Here is a 19,204-nt window from a genome sequence, read left to right on the forward strand (position 1 = left end):
GCACGAAATCTACTCCTGCAAAGTCTACTCTAAGCACCAGCTCCAGCACATCATTGCACCAGCTCCTAATTTTTCCATCTCTGAAATGTATCCATTTTATGCCTTATCTTCTTAGGGTCAGACTCCTGGAGCATCCCAATCAACTTGCCTGTGTTCCTGTGAGATTTCCTGAGTTTCTCCTGCTCCTCCCAGGAAACATCTGGAAACAAGAAGGGCACACTGATCTATTTACCCTCTCATTTCACATTTTTACTGGTCACAAGAAGGATGGGAAATAAAAGAATGAATCCATTTAAATCCATCTTCTTCTAAAGTAACAAGTAAAAACCCTTCCCTAGCTAAGGGTTCGGTTAACATTATTAGGTTCAAAACAGAAAACAGTGTGTCGTCTTTTCTATAGTACATCACGTGCAAAATTCACTCAAAGTCTTTTTGGATATTTTGGAAATCCTTTTATTCATAAAAATTCTGTTTACAGTTTTGCATGTTTATGCTATTCAGTACAGAATGTTTGGAAACAGTGCAATAATTGGTTTTTTTCCTCTCCAGTAATTTTTTTGTAATTAATGTCATGGATTCTTTCAAAATCAAGAGAAAAAATATTTGAAGAGTGTTTTCCTTCTTTCTTTATTGAAACACGGTTTAATGTTTATTATCATAATTTTGATTGCTATCGAACCACCTCATGTGATGTACTTTTTACTTCGTGAGCCATTATTTGCCTTACACTCATGATTTGTGCATTAATACCATTCAAGGTTATGCAATAACAATCAGAGATTATGATAATAAACACTGAACCACATTTCAACAAAATATGATAAACTCTTGTGGGGTTTTTTAATCTTTTCATTAACAAAGCATCTTATGCTTCAGTGACACTTTAATTACCAAGAAATTACCCAAGAAAATATGTAATTATTTCTAGTAATTGACAGTGACTCTACATGTAACACTTCTTTATGTTAAAATAATTGCTAAAACGTGACCTTTTTTTCCCCAGACATGTGACTTAATTGATTGCATTCTGTTTTTCAAATAAAAAGGTAATAAAAATACCATCACTAAAGCACAAAAATGATTCCAGTGCAACAGAGGACTGTTTTAGTGATCTCAACAATTTTTGATAATACTAGTATTAATGAAATTATCTTGATAAACTTATGGTAATTATTTCAGCTTCTCAATTTACGCAACGTACTATTACATTTTCTTTCCCAGAAAGGCTTTGCCAGTCATTCCAAAACCTAATGTATATTGCAAAGAAGAACATTCCCTAAGTGGCTATGCAAAAGATCAAAATCCTTTGCTTATAGCTGAACATTCATTTAAAGAAAAAGAAAAGCTCCTCTCAAAAACTAAAGCCACTTTTGGGATAAAATCATTCTTATCTCTTCCAGCTTTAAAATTTCAATACTTTATGATTCTATAAAATCTCTTCCTAACTTAGACACATTCTTTAAATCAAAAAACCAGCAGTTCAAATGTGCCCATCTCTCTGCTTCCTCTTTTTTACACCTGACAGTTTGGTCTAGTGAGAGCCTTAACTCAAGAACCAGAGATTACACAACTCCTTCCATAAACCTCTGCTTTTTTATTCTTTTCCTACTGCCCCTTTCCTTCTCCTAGTCAGGACAAAACATCTACCAGATAAGCCTTTGTCATCATACACTGTCCCTTTTGAGACTGACCAACATGGGGATTTTTTTTTTTTAACCAACAACAATATACAACCATAACCCACATAATAGCATAGTACCAATGTAGTTTAACTCTTTTTAATATTAATTTAGTTGCACCAAGCCTTAGTTGTGGCACGTGGGTTCCTTAGTTGCAGCATGCGAACTCCCAGTTGCGGCATGCGTGTGGGATCCAGCTCCCCTACCAGGGATAGAACCCGGGCCCCCTGCATTGGGATCGTGGAGTCCTACCCACTGCAACACTAGGAAAGCCCCCAATGTAGTTTAATTTGAACAAAAATCAATACAGATTTCCACACAATAGAGAAGGACTGAATAGTTTTTTAAACTTGGGCATTGCAGAACACAAATATCCTCTTGTCTGTTTCTATCTTCTTTGTAAAATCACCTTCAGGGTCATTCTCCTACTGAAGTTTTAGAACACACACAAGTCTAAAACCACAGTAACAAAAGCCTGACGTTTCTGCTATGTGATCTCTAGGAGGATTAGCAGGAGGAGGTATTTTGGGATCTATGGATGCTTAAAGGTTTGGTGAAGCCACTTGAAGGGAAAGTGGGAAGGAGCAGAGGATAAGGTAAGTGATGGGTCCTTGGTCCCTCGGCTGTTCTGAATTTATCTGTTGTACATATTAGGTTTTCTGGTTGGTTATAATTTGAAGAAAGCCTTCACTGTCTCTCAGTTTGTGGATTAGAAAGTGGCAATTCTGTGAGTACAACTCACAGTGGGAATCTGTGAGTACAAGTGATCTATCCTCAGTCAAACACCTGTCCAATGGCAGTGCCAGGTCTATAGTACAGCATAAATGACTCTCACTCCAGTGCTCCTTTTCCTAGAAGACATCTCTATCCTGAGACAGAACAGTGCTCCAGTGTTTTGATTTAACAGTCTATGGACTGCTCTTTAGAGCTATCACCAAGTTTCCCCAGGGAGATAAAGTCCGCCAGGGAGAGATCTAAGGCAACAAGCATCACTGAACAAAAATATTGGCCCTGAATCAGGACTCAGCTCAATGTCATATGCCGGAGTATGTAATATAATCCTCTCTCTTCATCCAGGCTCCAGACAATTAGCCAGCCATGCCCTTGGGAAGCTGTTACTACACATATGCGATGTCTAGATACTGAGGAGTGGTGGCTGTTCGTTATGTAGACACTCGCTATTCATTGGCTGAAAGCTTTGGCACCACCTCTTCAGCACAGTGAGTTTAACAAGGACAACAGCAATACCTAGTGCCTTCAGTTCACATTCTGATTCCACCCTCTCCTACATATGCCAGGTGGTTCCTTCTTTCCTATCCCATTCACTACAGAATTCATCTTCTGCCCCTTACTGATGGAGAATGTTTTTTTCAAAGGAATGGGAAGTCTGAAAGCATAATGCTTTCAGAATAATTTTTCCTGTGCTTGTTTTCCACTCATCTCCATAAATTCTAAGTTTGAAGGCAAGAAAGGGCTTTTTATTTTTCTATGCGCTAGAGAGGGTCTCATCACTCAACGAATCCCGTGAGCTTTTTACATTCTCAGCACTGTGTCCTTCTTCTGACCTTAAACTTGCTCACTGCCTGGAAAGAAAGCTTTTCATGAGAACTGACAAAGCCCTACAAGCTGAGCTGGACAATGAGACAAGCAATGAACAGAGCAGATTATTGTCAGAGGAAATGGCAACTTCCTCATCAAAAATTATTTGTTTAACATAAAACCCCAGAGTCTACCGCAAGCTAACAGACCTGCTTCGTTACCTCTAGCAGATACATAATTTCTTAGGAACACAGAACAAGGGTGGCACTTGCAGACCTCAAAGATTTTATTTCACTTTGCATTAGACGTATCTTCCCCCCATATCTGGCATGGAAGTGTCCTCAGCTGCTTTCAACCCAACCTCAGGAAGGGCCCATTAGCTGGAGCAAAAACACTGCACCCCTTCTGCTACTTCCGTTTGGAATTCCACTTAAAAGACCCTAAGCAGAGCAAAAAAAGGAAGAGGGTGGGAACCAAAGGCAAGGAGGAGAAACCCAGCCTGTCCTGAGCACCCAGTGGCTGGCAAGCTTCTCCTGAGTCAGTGATTGAGCGTAGGGTACTGTCTGATGACAACTAAGTGACAAAGGAAAGGTGCTTAACCAGCTGAGCTGAAAACCAAAGTCCTCATCTTTAAAACAGGACTCAAAACTGCACCTCCCTGAGTGGAACTGTTGTGACATTTAAGTAAGATAAGGAATGTCAAATGATGGACCCGACGCTGACTCAAGTTTCGCATTCAGTAAATGTCAAGGAATAGTATCGTGTCCTTTAATCCTCTTAACAATCCTGGGAAGAGAGTCTTATTCCCATTTCGCAGATGAGCAAAATGAGGCATAGACTGTAAAGGAGCTTGTACAAGACCACATAAGCTTTGCTATTCACACACTATCTCCCTTGTAGGTAGCAGCTTCTCTAGAGAATTTCAAACTCCCATGATTTTTTGATAAATGAGCAGAAAAATGATGCAGTTACACCTAAACCTACTCCCGTGTTGTGGGGTCTAACTCTACCCTTGGCAGGAGGGGACAGCTCAACCTGGGCATCAGAGAGAAACAGGAGAAGACCAAGTCTTTCCCCAAACCACCTACAGTGGGCTTTCCCACCCAAGGGCTTGGTGGGGCAAAATCCCCCCAGTGCCTGTGAGATTCCAAACCGCCCCCCCATAAAGGGAGCCACCAGGCTGTAATTGTTTCTTCTTTAATCTTCCACCTCATGTGAACAGAGTCAAGGTTCTGACCAACATACTTCAAGTAACACCCAAGTCATTGTTCCAGATATTGTGGTTCAGTTATTTCAGTGAGGAAGGATAGGCTGCAAAATTTAAGTCCCAGGTTCACTGCAAACAAAGAAAATCCATCAAAAATGGAATATCTCAAGAGAAACCCTTTCCAGGCTTTCACTACTGATTGCAAAGGATAAAAATCTTTCAGTTTGCTGATGGCTTGGTGTCCCCGTACACATTTACAGTGAGGTGACTGTTTTGTTCAGATGAAGGCTTATATCTCCTCTAAAGCAAGCCCATCAAAACAGTGCTTGTTAAACATATAACAGTGCTTGTGTGGATCTCTGAAGCCTTTCAGTGTCACCCGGCTTAGTGTCCAGACCCAATACAGCGCCAGAGAGAGGAAAGGTTGTTAAAATATCACTCCCAGAAGTTTGAGCTCTTGACTACTGAATGAACGTTTACCAGGAAATTGCTTCCATTTTAAAAGCCCTGAGTTAGAAGGCCAGGGACTTGGCTTTCTTCTAGTCTTACACACTCACTATGGGGCCTTGGACTAACGGCCTAACCTCTCTGTGCCTCTCTTTAACTGTCTGTAAAGTGGCAATAGTGGCTGTCTTTATCTCTCAAGGTTTATGTTTGTCAGGGTTCTCCAGAAAAATAAAACTAGTAGGATAAGGAGATCTATCTATCTATCACCTACCTACAGAGAGAGAGATTAAGGAATTGGCTCACACAATTGTGGGGATTGTCAAGTCCGAAATCTGTAGGGCAAGTCTAGAAATTCAGGTAAGAGTTGATGTTTCAGTTTTGAGTCCAAACTCCATAGTGCAACAAGCTGGAAACTCAGGATGAATGTCTATGCTGTGGTCTTAAGGCAGAATTGCTTTTTGGGAAAACCTCTGGCAAATGTGCTCTTAAGACCTTCAACTGATTGGATGAGGCCCACCCAGATTATGGAAAGTAATCTGCTTTACTTAAAGTCAACTGATTATAAATTAATTCTATCCACAAATACCTTCACAGCAACATCTAAATTAGTGATTGACTAAACAACTGGGTACCATAACTTAGCCAAGTTGACACATAAAATTAACCATCATACAGCTACTTTAAAGCTCACATCACATGAATTCACACATAGAAAAGAAATTTCAAAGATATGAAGAGCTGCACAAATATTATTTTGTTTGTTTTTTAATTAAACATTGAACTTCTGTGTCACATGAGGCTGTGAGGAATGCGGAAATGAATAAATCAAAGGCCTGCCCTCAAACTGTTTACCATCTAAGTGAGATGACAAGATTAATGCAAGGGGAGTGAAATGCTACTAGGTTTCCCAAGGAAGTGCTGAAGGAACAGTGTGAAAACAGAGTTGCCTGTGGGTCAGAGAGGTTGTTAAGGGCCAAAGGGTCCCGAGGAGCCTCTTTGAAAGAACCTCCTTCCCTAGAAAGGACTTTCCAGTCATTTACCCCATCCTCATCCAAATTATGTCCCCTATCTCTCTCTCTCTCTCTCTCTCTCTCTCTCTCTCTCTCCCTCTCTCGACATTTTACCTTTTTGTTTTTCTTTGTGACATATTGCATCACATCACTATTCATTTGCTTGCATGTCTCACTATTGAAGTGTTCTCACCCAATTTGAAATTCCACAAGAACAAGGAGGTCCTATTTGTTCTTGTCACCATTATCTCCCCAACATTTGACACAGTGATTAACACATAATTGATGTGCAAACCCAAACATATAAAAGAATTAAAAATTGTACCATATACAACCCACACTACTTAAGTTCAATTGTTAATATTTTTGCCATTTTTTGCAACATCTCTCTCTCTTTCATTTGTCTCTCTAGTTCTATTGCTAAATCATTTGAAAGTAAGTGGTTGATGTCATGATACCTTATTGCTTAAATATTTCAGCACACATCTCCTAAAAATAAGGTGTATGTCCTATATAACCTCAATGCCATTAGCCAGCCTGAGACAACAATAATTCCCTACCCTCTTTCAATATCTAGACCATCTTCAAGTTTCCCCATCTGATATTTAAAGCTCTTTTATTTTTATTAACCAGTATCTAATCAAGATTCTGGAAACATTTCCCAACACACACAGACACACACACATACAGTTAAGGTCTTGAAGAACCAATTCAATTGTTTTGTAGAATGTTCTATATTCTGGATTTGAGTGCTCGTTTCCTTACAGTATCATTTAACTTGTTCTTCCAGTTCCTGTATACCCTGGAAACTAGAAATTAGGCTTAAAAGTTTGGTTAGATTAAGGTGAAACATGTTTTTTGATTGCCTCCTATCAGGAGGCACATGTGTCAGTACCTCCACGATTTGGAGTGCCACCATCAACCACATGATCAAGATTGCCACCACCTGATCTGTCTGTTATATATTGGTGCATTTTCCCCTTTGTATGAGCAGGAACTCTTTCAAGCAAATTTTTGAAAATGTATTTATAATTGAAATCCAACTTAAATTCCTTTCCCTGGGACTGAACAGTATTCAGAAAGCTAGTTTATTTGTAGAACTTCTTTACTCCTTTCCCTTTGGAGGGAAGGTGACTGCATTGAGGGCGGAGGTGTCTTCAGTTACCTTTGCAGAAACTGTTGCTTAGCTTAAATTCAAGTCTTCATGAATTTTAAAATAAAAGCACCCCCTCCATATATTTTAAAAGACAGCATTTTGTACAAATCTTTGACTGTAGAATTTTTCACTCAGCATTAATTAATATATCAACTTTTCATCCTTCCTGTAAACTGATATTATTTATTAAACTCACAAGAAAAGACACGATTAATCTTTATGATTCATTGTTTCTCCTGCAAAGAACTAAAACATACACAGAGTTGAATTTTTTTTCCCTACTGGGCTGCATAATTGGATTAAATCAGTGCTGCTCAAATCAGTGTACTGCTGGGGGTATGTGGCAGTGTGCTGGGGGTACTCAATAAACATGGGGCCTCCTTCTGAAGCATCTTTTTCCTTAATGATTTGTAATTTAAAACAGCGTTACATACCAAAATAAACTCATATTATATTACAGAATAAAATGCAAAATTCATATAAATTTAAAGATAGAACATAAGACCACTTTAAGTAAGCCACCATTCAGTACCCTCTATACTTCCTACCACTCCCCACGGCCTCCCAGATGCTCCCAAGTCCACAAATGAGCACACTCCTCTGCTCTTTGAAATTTTAGGTTAATCAAAGCACCTGGCTATACTGCCAGCAAAAACTTCAATCAACAAAAACAAACTTCTTCTGGAAGATTTAACTAAGATTTCCAACAGCCACTCTCTCCAGCCCCACCCCCTGTCAGATAAACTAAGTAGGGGAGCTGGAGATTGGTATACGGGCCCCACCCATGCTTAATGATACAACTTGGTAAACATCACTGACCTTCCTGTGCTCCCACATCCAGGCAGGACTCCTCTCATGCTCAGTTCTGTACCTTCCTTTCTCCTACACCCCATCTTTTCCTTCACAAACATTTATAAAAGAATTACTGTCTGTTACAAGGTGTCCAGGCACCTTTCCAAACACTTGATTAGTGACGATGTTCTTCACATCAACCTTATAACGTAGGTACTAATATCATCACCATGTTACAGGTGAAGAGAGGTGACTTGCCCAACACAGCTAGGGACTACTGGAGCTGGGGTTTTACATCAGGCAGCCTGGCATTTTAAAAACAGCACCTAGCCCAGGGCTTTGCCCTTAAGACCTCAAATAATGGGTTTGATAATTTTGTTGATATAGCAAGAAAATCTGGAGTCATCTTCGGTCCCTCCTCCAGCCTTATATTCAAGCAATCACCACGTTCCCTAATGCCCTGAATAGGTCTTTTACCTTTTTACATCCCCACTGCTCCTGCCCCAGGTCAGGTCTTTATCTGGACACTGCCAGAGCTTCTTGTCGGGTACTTTTTGTTTTCATTTCCTTCCCTCCTCCAATCCATTCTTCATACTCTTGCCAGAACTGTCCTCCAAAGCACAACTCTGATCATGCCAAACTCTTCCACACAAATCTTCTACAGCTCCTCTTTGCTTAAAACATAAAATCCACACTTTGTTACTGGCATTCAAGACCCCAACCTACCTCTCCATGTTTATGTCCCTCTACACTACACACCTTACCCTACACTCAGAATAGATCAGTGATTCTCAAACATTTTTGTCTCAGGCCCCCTTTTAGACGTGTAAAAACGATTGAAGACCCCCAAATTCTTCCTTTCCTTTACAAAGCACACTGTTCTCAAAACTGTTGACAGTGCTGTTTTGAGAAATACCCAGCATACCCTCCCCAGAGTGAGTGATAGAGTGGATTATATCTATCAGTATTTACCACATTAAAAATTAAACAGGTTTGGTGGAGCTAATGGCGGACTCTGGGAGGGCTCACGCCAAGGAGTACTTCCCAGAACTTCTGTTGCCAGTGTCCTTGTCCTCACAGTGAGACAGAGCCACGCCCCACCTCTGCAGGACACCCTCCAACACTAGCAGGATGCAAGTGATGTTCAAGTTGACAGGATCCTGGATCAGAACTAACCTTTAAATGGTAGCAGTAAAAGAAGCTTTGTGAGGAATCAGCCATTTCTCTAAAGAGCATCAGAAACAAAGGTCTGAGCAGAAGCAAGAAGAACTACAATCCTGCAGCCTGTGGAACAAAAACCACATTCACAGAAAGAGAGACAAAATGAAAAGGCAGAGGACTAGGTACCAGATGTAGGAACAAGATAAAACCCCAGAAAAGCAACTAAATGAAATGGAGATAGGCAATCTTCCAGAAAAAGAATTCAGAATAATGATAGTGAAGATAATCCAGGACCTCGGAAAAAGAATGGAGGCCAAGGTCAAGAAGATGCAAGAAGTGTTTAACAAAGACCTAGAAGAATTAAAGAACAAACAAACAGATGAACAATACAATAACTGAAATGAAAAATACACTAGAAGGAATCAATAGCAGAATAACTGAGGCAGAAGAACGGATAAGTGACCTGCAAGACAGAATGGTGGAATTCACTGTTGCAGAACTGAATAAAGAAAAAAGAATGAAAAGAAATGAAGACAGCCTGAGACATCTGGGACAACATTAAACGCAACAACATTTGCATTATAGGGGTCCCAGAAGGAGAAGAGAGAGAGAAAGGACCCGAGAAAATATTTGAAGATATTATAATCGAAAACTTCCCTAACATGGGAAAGGAAATAGCCGCCCAAGTCCAGGAAGTGCAGAGAGTGCCATACAGGATAAACCCAAGGAGAAACACGCAGAGACACATGGCAATCAAATTGGCAAAAATTAAAGACAAAGAAAAATTATTGAAAGCAGCAAGGGGAAAACGACAAATAACATACAAGGGAACTCCCATAAGCTTAACAGCTGATTTCTCAGCAGAAACTCTACAAGCCAGAAGGGAGTGGCATGATATACTTAAAGTGATGAAAGGCAAGAACCTACAACCAAGATTACTCTACCTGGCAAGGATCTCATTCAGATTCGATAGAGAAATCAAAAGCTTTACAGAGAAGCAAAAGCTAAGAGAATTCAGCACCACCAAACCAGCTCTACAACAGATGCTAAAGGAAATTCTCTAAGTGGGAAACACAAGAGAAGAAAAGGACCTACAAAAACAACCCCCCCCAAATTAAGAAAATGGTCATAGGAACACACATATGGATAATTACCTTAAATGTGAATGGATTAAATGCACCAACCAAAAGACACAGGCTTGCAGAATGGATACAAAAACAAGACCCATATATATGCTCTCTACAAGACACCCACTTCAGACCCAGGGACACCTTTAGACTGAAAGTGAGGGGATGGAAAAAGATATTCCATGCAAATGGAAATGAAAAAAAAGCTGGACTAGCAATACTCATATCAGATAAAATAGACTTTAAAATAAAGAATGTTACAAGAGACAAGGAAGAACACTACATAATGATCAAGGGATCAATCCAAGAAGAAGATATAACCATTATAAACATATATGCACCCAACATAGGAGCACCTCAAAACATAAGGCAACTGCTAACAGCTCTATAGAGGACATAGACAGTAACACAATAATACTGGGGGACTTTAATACCTAACTTACACCAATGGACAGATCATCCAAACAGAAATTTAATAAGGAAACATAAGCTTTAAATGACACAATAGACCAGACAGATTTAATTGATATTTATAGGACATTCCATCCAAAAATAGCAGATTACACTTTCTTCTCAAGTGCACATGGAACATTCTCCAGGATAGATCACATTTTGGGTCACAAATCAAGCCTCAGTAAATTAAAGAAAATTGAAATCATGCCAAGCACCTTTCCTGACCACAATGCTATGAGATTAGAAATCAATTACAGGGAAAAACAACGTTAAAAACACAAACACATGAAGGCTAAACAATACGCTACTAAATAACCAAGAGATCACTAAAGAAATCAAAGAGGAAATCAAAAAATACCTAGAAACAAATGACAGCGAAAACATGATGATTCAAAACGTATGGGATGCAGCAAAAGTAGTTCTAAGAGGGAAGTTTATAGCTGTACAAGCCTACCTCAAGAAACAAGAAAAATCTCAAATAAACAATCTAATGTTACACATAAAGGAACTAGAGAAAGAAGAACAAACAAAACCCAAAGTTAGCAGAAGGAAAGAAATCATAACTATCAGAGCAGAAATAAATGAAATAGAAACAAAGAAAACAATAGCATTTATCAATAAAACTAAAAGCTGGTTCTTTGAGAAGATAAACAAAATTGATAAACCATTAGCCAGACTCATCAAGAAAAAGAGGGAGAGGACACAAATCAATAGAATTAGAAATGAAAAAGGAGAAGTAACAACTGACACTGCAGAAATACAAAAGATCATGAGAGCTTACTACAAGCAACTCTATGCCAATAAAATGGACAACCTGGAAGAAATGGACAAATTCTTAGAACAGCACAAACTGCCAAGATTGAATCAGGAAGAAATAGAAAATATGAACAGACCAATCACAAGCACTGAAATTGAAACTGTGATTAAAAATCTTCCAACAAACAAAAGCCCAGGACCAGATGGCTTCACAGGCGAATTCTATCAAACATTTAGAGAAGAGCTAACACCTATCCTTCTCAAACTCTTCCAAAATAGAGCAGAGGGAGGAACACACCCAAACTCATTCTATGAGGCCACCATCACCCTGATACCAAAACCAGACAAAGATACTACAAAAAAAGAAAATTACAGACCAATATCCCTGATGAATATAGATGCAGAATTGCTCAACAAAATACTAGCAAACCGAATCCAACAACACATTAAAAGGATCATACACCATGATCAAGTGGGATTTATCCCAGAGATGCAAGCGTTCTGCAATATACACAAATCAATCAATGTGATACACCATATTAACAAACTGAAGAATCAAAACCATATGATCATCTCAATAGATGCAGAAAAAGGTTTTGACAAAATTCAACACTGATTTATGATAAAAACTCTCCAGAAAGTGGGCATAGAGGGAACCTACCTCAACATAATAAAGGCCATATACGACAAACCCACAGCAAGCGTCATTCTCAATGGCGAAAAACTGAAAGCATTTCCTCTAAGATCAGGAACAAGAGAAGGATGTGCACGCTCACCACGGTTATTCAACATAGTTTTGGAAGTCCTGGCCACAGCAATCAGAGAAAAAAAAGAAATAAAAGGAATCCAAATTGGAAAAGAAGTAAAACTGTCACTGTTTGCAGACGACACGGTACTATACATAGAGAATCCTAAAGATGCCACCAGAAAACTACTAAAGCTAATCAATGAATTTGGTAAAGTTGCAGGATACAAAATCAATGCACAGAAATCTCTTGCATTCCTATACACTAAGGTTGAAAAATCTGAAAGAGAAATTAAGGAAACACTTCCATTTACCATTGCAACAAAAAGAATAAAATACCTAGGAATAAACTTACCTAGGGAGACAAAAGACCTGTATGCAGAAAATTGTAAGAAACTGATGAAAGAAATTAAAGATGATACCAACAGATGGAGAGATATACCATGTTCTTCCATTGGAAGAATCAATATTGTGAAGATGACTATACTACCCAAAGCAATCTACAGATTCAATGCAATCCCTATCAAATTACCAATGGCATTTTTTACAGAACTAGAGCAAAAAATCTTAAAATTTTTATGGAGACACAAAAGACCCTGAATAGCCAAAGCAGTCTTCAGGGAAAAGAATGGAGCTGGAGGAATCAGACTCCCTGACTTCAGACTATACTACAAAGCTACAGTCATCAAGACAATATGGTACTGGTACAAAAACAGAAATATAGATCAATGGAACAAGATAGAAAGCCCAGAGATAAACCCACACACCTATGGTCAACTAATCTATGACAAAGGAGGCAAGGATATACAATGGAGAAAAGACAGTCTCTTCAATAAGTGGTGCTGGGAAAACTGGACAGCTACATGTAAAAGAATGAAATTAGAACACTCCCTAACACCATACACAAAAATAAACACAAAATGGATTCAAGACCTAAATGTAAGACCGGGCACTATAAAACTCTTCGAGGAAAACACAGGAAGAACACGCTGACATAAATCACAGCACGATTGTTTTTGATCCACCTCCTAGAGTAATGGAAATTAAAACAAAATTTAAAAATGGGACCTAATGAAACTTAAAAGCTTTTGCACAGCAAAGGAAACCATAAACAAGATGAAAAGACAACCCTCAGAATGGGAGAAAATATTTACAAACGAATCATCAGACAAAGAATTAATCTCCAAAATATATAAACAGCTCATGCAGCTCAATATTAATAAAACAAACAATCCAATCCAAAAATGGGCAGAAGACTTAAATAGACATTTCTCCAAAGAAGACATACAGATGGCCAAGAAGCACGTGAAAAGCTCAACATCACTAATTATTAGAGAAATGCAAATCAAAACTACAATGAGGTGTCACCTCACACCAGTTAGAATGGGCATCATCAGAAAATCTACAAACAACAAATGCTGGAGAGGGTGTGGAGAAAAGGGAACCCTCTTGCACTGTTGGTGGGAATGTAAATTGATACAGCCACTATGGAGAACAGTATGGAAGTTCCTTAAAGAACTAAAAATAGAATTACCATATGACCCAGCAATCCCACTACTGAGTATATACCCAGAGAAAACCGTAATTCAAAGAGACACATGCACCTCAATGTTCATTGCAGCACTATTTACAATAGCCAGGTCATGGAAGCAACCTAAATGCCCATTGACAGATGAATGGATAAAGAAGATGTGGTATATACAATGGAATATTACTCAGCCATGAAAAGGAATGAAATTGGGTCATCTGTAGAGACGTGGATGCATCTAGAGACTGTCATACAGAGTGAAGTAAGTCAGAAAGAGAAAAACAAATATCATATATTAATGCATATATGTGGAAACTAGAAAATGGTACAGATGAACTGGTTTGTAGAGCAGAAATTGAGACACAAAAGTAGAGAACAAACATATGGACACCAAGGGGGGAAAGCTGCGGGGGGTGGGGGCTTTGGTGTGATGAATTGGGAGATTGGGATTGACATGTATATAGTGATGTGTATAAAATGCAAGACTAATAAGAAAAGAAATTAAACAGAGGATTTTAAAATATTGTATCATTAATTTTTACATAAAAATAAATGTACTAATATAAATAACATTATTTAAAATCCTATATTTTCTGAAATAAAAATATATTAGTGAAAAGAGTGGTATTGTTTCACATTTTTACAAATCTCTCTAATAGTTGAATAGAGGGCAGGTAGATTCTTATATTTGCATTCACATCTAATCTCTTGAAATATGACATGACATATAGCTTCCAGAAAACTCCATTGTATGTTCATGAGAGAATGAAAGTGAAAAGGGCAAATATCACTTTAACATTATCATGAAAAGATTGTGGGAACCCCAGGGTCCCTGGACCATACTTTGAGAACCACTGCTTTAGGTAAATTTCATCTTGCTGTTATACGTGTTCACCCTAAGCTTGTGACATTTCTTCTCTTTAGAGTGCTCTCCCCCCCCTCCCCCCGCTTAATTTCTTCTTATTAAAACTCAACCCATCTGTCACTATTCAAAGTGTCACTTTTTAATGACCTTTCTCCATCTTGAGTAAGAAGTCCTTACTCTTTCGTGCTTCTGTAGTACTTTGATTGTACCTTGACTTACTTACACTTAAAATACTCAATCACTTGGACAAAAATCATTGAGTGCCTACTATGTTCTAAATGTGAGCAGTGTTTACCCTTTCTCTACCGTCTTTTCCCTACCTACTCCCCCTACATTAAGACTTGTCTTCAGCCCTGTCCTCCTCAAGCTGACAACTGAAGCAGTACATTAATGGTAGAATTTTAGGCACACTGGTATAGTACTATGGAGATTTTTTTTTTCAGACTCAGAGGACCTTTCCATAGCTCTCAAATTACACCACATAAACCATCTGATTCTGCCATTACTTAAGAGCTCTCCTATACTTAAACCACACTAAAATAGGTCCGATTCTCTTTAGTAAGCAGAAAATTAAGAGCAATTTATCTGATAAATGTTTATAGGCATAAACTGAACCACTCTAGCCCTTGTCCAATACACCATGAATATTCAATTTGACAAATAAGTATTACATCAATTGTTGAAGAGTTTGAATCCCAGATCAGCGGGATGACCCTGTAGTCCCATGGCTCTATAATGCTAAGTTTCAAATGAGCACTAAGTATTTGAGTGAGGAGACCCAAATGATGTAACTTTAGACATGACACTGGACACTTCTGGAACTCAGTTTCTTCCACTAGACTAGAAGCCCCTTGAAATCAGAAACCATGTCTTTTTGATCTCTGCCCACAACAGTGCACAGAAAATAGTAAGTGCTCCATGATTTTTTGTTGAACAAATAGTTCCATGGTGAAGAATTATGGTGTATAAACTCCAAAGTCCTCCTCAGTTAGAAGAGCACAGGGCCCATGTGTCACAGCCACTCATTACATATTTGGTGTCCAGACGAATAAACAATTGAACGGTATTTAATCTCTGATTCTACCATGAGCAGGATGTTGCCCTAGGCACCATGGTGTCACAGTAATGACTAAGACATGCTTCCTGCCCTCACAGAACTCAACATTTAACCCAATATTAGCTGTTAAGACGAACATCTGTGGAGCAAACAGAGCAGCTAAATTCATGTTTCTTTATCTGACTTGGAACACCAGGATATTTGAAATTCTACCTCTGACTGGCAAAATCACTTTTATTTCTGCTTTTAAGAGACACATAACTAAAGGCAAGGGCTAATGGGATGTCAAAGCAGTATCATCACAGCCCCTTAATTGATTTCAAGGTGCTTGCGTAACTATTGAAGGCAAAATGATGTTCTCACTGATGGGAGATATAGAATGTACAATTTGCATCTCATCAGAAAAAAAAGAATTCCTTGGTTTCCTCTACAAAGCACTAATGTTCTCAGTACTGCTGACTGTGCTATTTTGAGAAATAGCCAGCATGCCTTCTGCACAGTTAGAGAGTAAGAGGAAATATTGCCTCCCCAGGTGTCAAATTTCCTTTCTGTAATGGAAGGATGTGTGGGACAGCATTTCAAACATAGTCACAGAGGGAAAAGGAGGCTGACAAGTAAGATGGATGAATGAGAGGGAAAACATGTGTTGAGAAGGAAGCTGTCAGGGGTAGATCCCATTTGTGCATCAGAAGTGTCCTAATTAAAAATGCCCATCATAAGAGCCTTTGGGGAGGAAAGAAGAAAAGGAAGCCCACTGCTCTGTAACACAAGAGATCTCAGAGAAAAGGCAGGCCTCTGGGGCTCAAGTGAACTGCAGTGTTCACATAGGTGGCTGTATTCTGGCATCTAGGATATTAACTGCTCCTATAACTCAACTCAGGAAATATGCACCTTCATCCAGAATGCCTTTGCTTTGAAAGAATATCACAAATTCAGCTGAAATATAGAAGTTGGAGACGTTGAGCTGTCACTATGCAATTCGGGGCTCAGTTTTTCCAACTTCTCCTAAGTAATGATTTCCTTCTTTCCCGTAATTAGAGTCCTAAGGCTTCTAATGTTTACAGTGACATTAGTCAATTCCCTAGATGCACTAGGCCAAATTAAATAAAGGACTGCAGGGAAATTTATCTATAGAACATGAATCTTTAATGAGCCTTCAACCCTATAACTCTTATAGTAGAGAGAGACTTGCAGGAACAGAGTCTAGTCACCCATGAAGGCTGGGGGGACTTGAACAGAGCATTCCTGATCCTCTTTTGCTTCTTGAATAATATAAAGGGAATGGATTAGATAATCACTGAGGTCTTTTCCACTGTGACCTTCAGACTCTATCATTCTTCTCAAATGTGCATCCTCTTTCCTAGGAAGTGGTTAGGGGCCATTGTTAATATGTAGTGGGTTTGTGATGAGAGAGGAATAGTGGTAGTTAAGAGTACAGATCTCCTATTAAATGGCTCACGTTCAGTTTAACCTCTACCACTTACTAGCTGTGTGACCTTGGTCAAGTTACCTAAGCTCTCTGCATCTTGGTTTCTTCATCTATTACATAGGGATAATAATAGTACCTATATCTCACAGTTGCTAAGATTAAATGAAATAATCAACACAAAACATTTGTTACAGTACCTCCTATAGAGTTAACATGCAAGAAATACTTGCTGATATGATGTGTGTTATGCATCTAGAGATTTGAGAGGATACATCATCTGCAGAATGTGGTTAGAGGCAGACCTGCCAAAATTGAGTGATTTCTGGAGACACAAAGGAGAAGAGAAACTTTTCCTATAAAACAAGTAAATGTTACTTGCTAATGTCAAAACTTATTTTATAGTGTAAAAGGAGAGCAATAATACACCAGTTTGCATTCATAGTCTTATAAATAACTTTTACCTTTTTATCAATTTATTGAAAATAGAGTTAACTAACAAAGAGTATTTCATGCAAGGAAGGAGGAGAACAAAAGGATAAATAAAGGATAGAGCAAGGGCAAGAGAGATGAATAAAAGACCAGCTTCCATTACCTTATATCATTGCTTGGTTTCAATCTCATTTCTATGTCTATTTATGGTTAGTATTTAATTTGTATCTGTGTAATAAGTACCTTCTTCAATAAGATCCAGAAGGAATGCAAAGGTAGACTTGGTTTGGGGAAGCTAAATGTAGCCTATGTACGTGATTTGGTCACGTCCAAAAATTTGGCTTTATTAAGAGAGCTCCATCCTGGATTCCAGGAAGAGTGTTACTATCGGCAGCAGCCATTCTTAGAGTTTTCTCCATATTCCAAGACATTCCTGGTTAAATACAACTGAGTCACTCATAGAGTGTCCCTGAGGGTTTGACTCCACCAGTGGCCTTGCTATAACCCTGGGAACATTAGGCCAAAGCCTAAGTCTCAAGAAAGACCTTAAAACTGACCAGAATGCTATATCTGACACCAATGTCAGATATAGGCAGTATCAAACCACACCCACAGATTTCAAACTCAAGCCAGAATATATTTACTAGTCCAGAATATATTCAATATATTCAAAAGTCCAATATATTCAACAATATTTTCAATAGTTATATGGTCACCTGACTCCCAGCTCCCCATTGAAAATAACTTGATAAAATACACTTGACAGGCATGAAGCTCAGCAGAGAAAGGCCAGATAAAGATCATAATCCCAATAAATAAAAAGCACACCTACATTAATATTTTTCCAGTTAGCAAAATTAACTCATTTGTCTTATTGAACTATAGTATTTATTTATGTAGTTTACTGATGCAAAAACATCAGAACACACAACCTAGAATTATATGCCAACCAGATAAAAGCAAGGAAGGAAGAAAGGAAGGGAGAGATGGAAGAAGTAAGGATAGAAGCCTAGTTCTAAAAATTAATCCAAACAAAAAGAAAGCAATCCAAGAAATAGCAAAACCTAGCTAGAGTCTGGGGGAGATCGTGTGAGCCTTTGTATGTCTGATTCATTCAATTGTCATTGCTTGACTTTTCTGTTGCCTTATTGACTAAATCCGGTCAAGCACACAACCAATTGTTTGAAAATAAGCTAATGACCCCTTTCAGGGATAGAGATGATACCTCCTGGAAAACAAGTTTCAGTTATGTTGCATGATACAGAATATTCTACAGTGCTCATTCAGTGATCATTTGTTGATTGGCTTAGCTACACTAATAGTGAAAAAAAATTATGCTGATAAATAGTCTAATTACCAGTTCTTAAATCAAAAGCTACATGTGAAATCTGCCACCTAGATGAACTTAAGCATTCTTGAGAATGTTTATTTTGAATAAAAAAAAAATAATAATCAATCATTTCTAAGAAAAATTTGCGTTTTTTCTTTCAGTTGATAGTATACACAAGGACAAGAAATGCTAAATGTAACTAAATATGACAGCTTTCAAAGGGACTGAGTCTTTGTGAGTTCTAGTAAATGACATATAAGAGCAATGTCAGGAGGAGACCTACCTTCCCTCACGTTTTATCTATTGAAGAGTAAATGAGAACCTGCACTGTTAAATTGGTCTTTTTTTTTTTAAACAACACATCTTTTCACTTTTTTTTTAAATTAATTAATTTATTTGTTTTTGGCTGTGTTGGGTCTTCATTTCTGTGCAAGGGCTTCCTCTAGTTGTGGCAAGCAGAGGCCACTCTTCATCGCGGTGTGCGGGCCTCTCAC

Source organism: Pseudorca crassidens, chromosome 6 (assembly GCF_039906515.1).
Source record: "Pseudorca crassidens isolate mPseCra1 chromosome 6, mPseCra1.hap1, whole genome shotgun sequence".
Classification (NCBI taxonomy): Eukaryota; Metazoa; Chordata; class Mammalia; order Artiodactyla; family Delphinidae; genus Pseudorca; species Pseudorca crassidens.